Below are 5,478 nucleotides of genomic sequence, written 5' to 3' on the forward strand. Positions count from 1 at the left end.
AGTACTAGGAGGGAGTTCAGTAATTTTCTTGCTCAGCTGACCCACTTGTGCCTCCAAGTTTCTAATGGAGGACCTTGTTTCAGTCATGAAACTTTGAGTGGTTTTGATTAGATCAGAGACCATGGTTGCTAAGTCAGAGTGGTTCTGTTTAGAATTCTCTGTCTGTTGCTGAGAAGATGATGGAAAAGGCTTGCCATTGCTAAACCTGTTTCTTCCACCATTATTGTTGTTGAAACCTTGTTGAGGTCTCTGTTGATCCTTCCATGAGAGATTTGGATGATTTCTCCATGAAGGATTATAGGTGTTTCCATAGGGTTCTCCCATGTAATTCACCTCTTCCATTGAAGGGTTCTCAGGATCATAAGCTTCTTCTTCAGATGAAGCTTCCTTAGTACTGCCTGGTGCATTTTGCATTCCAGACAGACTTTGAGAAATCAAATTGACTTGCTGAGTCAATATCTTGTTCTGAGCCAATATGGCATTCAGAGTATCAATCTTAAGAACTCCTTTCTTCTAATTAGTCCCATTGTTCACAGGATTCCTTTCAGAAGTGTACATGAATTGGTTATTTGCAACCATTTCAATTAGTTCTTGAGCTTCTGCAGGTGTCTTCTTCAGATGAAGAGATCCTCCAGCAGAGCTATCCAAAGACATCTTGGACAGTTCAGACAGACCATCATAGAAAATACCTATGATGCTCCATTCAGAAAGCATATCAGAGGGACACTTTCTGATTAATTGTTTGTATCTTTCCCAAGCTTCATAGAGGGATTCTCCTTCCTTCTGTCTGAAGGTTTGGACTTCCACTCTAAGCTTACTCAATTTTCGAGGTGGAAAGAACTTTGCCAAGAAGGCATTGACTAGCTTTTCCCAAGAGTTCAGGCTTTCTTTAGGTTGTGAGTCCAACCATGTCCTAGCTCTGTCTCTTACAGCAAAAGGGAATAGCATAAGTCTGTAGACCTTAGGGTCAACCCCATTAGTCTTGACAGTGTCACAGATTTGCAAGAACTCAGCTAAAAACTAATGAGGATTTTCCAATGGAAGTCCATGAAACTTGCAATTCTGTTGCATTAGAGAAACTAATTGAGGCTTAAGCTCAAAATTGTTTGCTCCAATGGCAGGGATAGAAATGCTTCTCCCATAGAAGTCAGGAGTAGGTGCAGTAAAGTCACCCAGCACCTTCCTTGCATTGTTGGCATTGTTGTTGTTTTCGGCTGCCATGTCTTCTTCTTTGAAGATTTCTGTTAGGTCCTCTACAGAGAGTTGTGCCTTAGCTTCTCTTAGCTTTCGCTTCAAGGTCCTTTCAGGTTCAGGGTCAGCCTCAACAAGTATGCTTTTGTCTTTGCTCCTGCTCATATGAAAGAGAAGAGAACAAGAAAATATGGAATCCTCTACGTCACAGTATAGAGATTCCTTGAGGTGTCAGAGGAAAAGAAAAATAGAAGGCAGAAGTAGAAGAATTCGAACTTATCAAGAGAGATGGAGTTCGAATTGTTCATTGAGAAATAGTGTTAGTCCATAAATAGAAGAATGTGAGAAGAGGGGAAGTAATTTTCGAAAATTAAGTAAAAGATTTTAAAAACATTTTGAAAAACACTAATTGATTTTCGAAAACTAAGAGTAAAAAAGAAATCAAGTGATTTTTGAAAAAGATTTTGAAGTTAGAAATTAAAAAGATATGATTTGAAAACTATTTTAAAAAAGATGTGATTAAAAAGATATGATTGAAAAGTTATGGTTTTAAAAAGATGTGATTGAGAAAATATGATTTGAAAAACAATTTAAAAAGATTTGATTTTGAAAATTAATGACTTGGCTATCAAGAAAAGATATGATTCAAACATTAAACCTTTCTCAACAGAAAAGGCAACATACTTGAAATGTTGAATCAAATCATTAATTGATAGCAAGTATCTTTGAAAATAGAAAGAAATTGATTTTGAAAAAGATTTGATTGAAAAGATATGATTTGAAAAAGATTTGATTTTGAAAAATTTTGAAAACTTGAAAAAAATCTGAATTGAAAACAGAATCTACCCTCTTGTGCCATCCTGGCGTTAAACGCCCAGAATGGTGCACATTCTGGCGTTTAACGCCCAAACCACTACCCTTTTGGGGGTTAAACGCCCAGCCAGGCACCCTGGATGGCGTTTAATCGCCAGTTTGTCTTCCTTACTGGGCATTTTGAATGCCCAGCTTTTTCTATGTAATTCCTCTGCTGAATGTTCTGAATCTTCAATCCTCTGTATTATTGACTTGAAAAGACACAAATTAAAAATATTTTTGGATTTTTAATAATAAGGAATAATCAAAATGCAACTAAAATCAAATAATAATGCATGCAAGACACCAAACTTAGCAGTTTGTATACTGCTGACACTAACAAAATGAGAATGCATATGAGACACATAAACACTCAAGTCAAGAGAGTTTAAAAATCAGAGCAATGAAATCATCAAGAACAACTTGAAGATTAATGAAGACACATGCATGAAGGCAAAAAGAACAGAAACATGCAATTGACACCAAACTTAACATGAGACTCTAGACTCAACAAGAAACATAAAATATTTTTGGTTTTTATGATTTTGTAAATTTTTTGGATTTTTCGAAAATTAAGTGGAAAAGAAAATAAAGATATCAAAATTCTTAATGAGAATTCCAGGAATCATGTAATGTTAGTCTAAAGCTTCAGTCTAAAGAAATTAGACATGGCTGAACAAGCTTCAGCAGGACATTGCATTCAAGAGCTAAATTGATGAAGATCAATCAGCTTTGGTGATGATAAGAACATCCCCTTGAAACACTAGAATTCATTCTTAAGAACTCTGAAAAAAATACCTAATCTAAGCAACAAGATGAACCGTCAGTTGTCCAAACTCAACAATCCCCGGCAACGGCGCCAAAAACTTGGTGCACGAAATTGTGATCATCAATGGCGCCATCAACATGGTACGCACAATTGTAATCTCAACTCTTTATCACAACTTCGCACAACTAACCAGCAAGTGTACTGGGTCGTCCAAGTAATAAACCTTACGCGAGTAAGGGTCGATCCCACAGAGATTGTTGGTATGAAGCAAGCTATGGTCATCTTGTAAATCTTAGTCAGGCAAACTCAAATGGTTATGGATGTTGTATGAATAAAACATAAAGATAAAGATAGAGATACTTATGTAATTCATTGGTGAGAATTTCAGATAAGTGAATGGAGATGCTTTGTCCCCTTCCGTCTCTCTGCTTTCCTACTGTCTTCATCCAATCCTTCTTACTCCTTTCCATGGCAAGCTGTATGTAGGGTTTCACCGTTGTCAGTGGCTACCTCCCATCCTCTCAGTGAAAATGTTCAACGCACCCTGTCACGGCACGGCTATTCAGCTGTCGGTTCTCGATCATGTCGGAATAGAATCCAGTGATTCTTTTGCGTCTGTCACTAACGCCCCACAATCGCGAGTTTGAAGCTCGTCACAGTCATTCAATCATTGAATCCTACTCAGAATACCACAGACAAGGTTTAGACCTTCCGGATTCTCTTGAATGCAGTCATCAATTCTAGCTTATACCACGAAGATTCCGGTTAAAGAATCCAAGAGATATCCACCCAATCTAAGGTAGAACAGAGGTGATTGACAGTCACACGTTCATAGGTGAGAATGATGATGAGTGTCACGGATCATCACATTCATCAAGTTGAAGAACAAGTGATATCTTAAAACAAGAACAAGTTGAATTGAATAGAAGAAGAATAGTAATTGCATTAATACTCGAGGTACAGCAGAGCTCCACACCTTAATCTATAGTGTGTAGAAACTCCACCGTTGAAAATACATAAGAACAAGGTCTAGGCATGGCCGTGAGGCCAGCCTCCCAATGATCTAAGATAGCATAAGAATAAAGATAGCTACCAAGATGATCTAAGAACTAGACGTCCAAAGATGATCTAGAGATCTAAAAATGATCAAAAGATGAAAATACAATAGTAAAAGGTCCTACTTATAGAGAACTAGTAGTCTAGGGTTTACAAATGATGAGTAAATGACATAAAAATCCACTTCCGGACCCACTTGGTGTGTGCTTGGGCTGAGCATTGAAGCATTTTCGTGTAGAGACTCTTCTTGGAGTTAAACGCCAGCTTTTGTGCCAGTTTGGGCGTTTAACTCCCATTCTTGTGCCAGTTCCGGCGTTTAACGCCGGGCAGTTTTAAAGCTGATTTGGAACGCCGGTTTGGGCCATCAAATCTTGGGCAAAGTATAGACTATTATATATTGCTGGAAAGCCCAGGATGTCTACTTTCCAACGCCGTTGAGATCGCGCCAATTGGGCCTCTGTAGCTCCAGAAAATCTACTTCGAGTGCAGGGAGGTCAGAATCCAACAACATCTGCAGTCCTTTTTAGTCTCTGAATTAGATTTTTGCTCAAGTCCCTCAATTTCAGCCAGAAAATACCTGAAATCACAGAAAAACACACAAACTCATAGTAAAGTCCAGAAAAGTAAATTTTAACTAAAAACTAATAGAAATATACTAAAAACTAACTAAAACATACTAAAAACATACTAAAAACAATGCCAAAAAGCGTATAAATTATCCGCTCATCAAAGTGGTTGAAGACTTAGGAGATGCGGAACCTCCATGGGAACCTAGAGTTGAACAAAACCCCTCCAAGAAGATTGAAGTTGATGTTGAGGAGGAATGTGCACAACTTCCAAGGCATATTCCATATGAAGACTTGGAAGGAATGGAGCAAGAGTTGAGTTCCCGTGGTAATGAAGATCATGCATCCAATCTTCTTGGTGAAGAATCCTTTGAATTTGAAGAACCTTCTCCCAATGAATTTGAAAGTGATGTGGAGGTAGATCTCTCTCAACCTCCCATTTATGACTTGAGTGATGGAAAAGAGTTAGATGAAGTTGATGAACAAAGGAATGAGAATGAAGAAGTTTATGAAGAGGTGGAGATTGACAAGGAAGCAAACAAGGGAGTAGAGCTTGCAAGCACATTGGAGATACCTCTCCCCAAGCCACCACCATCCATTCTCTCATTCAAGTGGGTAAATTCCTTATACTTAAGCTTTGTTATTCCCCTTGAATATGGTTTGCTTGAGACGGATGGTCAACTTAGAAAAATTAGTGGCTTTAAGAGTAAAAAGGAGATGGTTAGTGGGTGGAAGCATCATTCTAGGTTCATTATGGTCACATGTCCAAAGCTTGATAGCAAAGGTTGGTGTATAACTAGAGTACATGGGTCTAGAAGGATGTTTGGTCACTTTGTTGAGAATTCACCTTGCTCAACACCCACATGGATTAATGATAATCAACTTGGAGATGGGTGTGAAGACAAAATATGGGATCTGGGAACACATGAGGATCAACATTGGGAGCCCATGGTTTGTGAAAAACTCCATCAAAGCTTGGAGATATTAATCTTGAATGATGGAGCTTATTGGAAGTCCAAGCATTGGTGGAAGTTCCAAGATGAG

General features: G+C 38.2%; 1 non-coding gene across 1 annotated transcript; it reads left to right on the forward strand.

Moving 5' to 3' along the window:
• Nucleotides 1-708: 708 nt before the first annotated feature.
• Nucleotides 709-816, forward strand: LOC112798608 (small nucleolar RNA R71). Its single transcript, XR_003200213.1, has one exon. It is a non-coding gene; the product is annotated as a small nucleolar RNA R71 (small nucleolar RNA).
• Nucleotides 817-5,478: the final 4,662 nt, after the last annotated feature.

The sequence above is a fragment of the Arachis hypogaea genome, chromosome 4 (genome assembly GCF_003086295.3).
Source record: "Arachis hypogaea cultivar Tifrunner chromosome 4, arahy.Tifrunner.gnm2.J5K5, whole genome shotgun sequence".
Classification (NCBI taxonomy): Eukaryota; Viridiplantae; Streptophyta; class Magnoliopsida; order Fabales; family Fabaceae; genus Arachis; species Arachis hypogaea.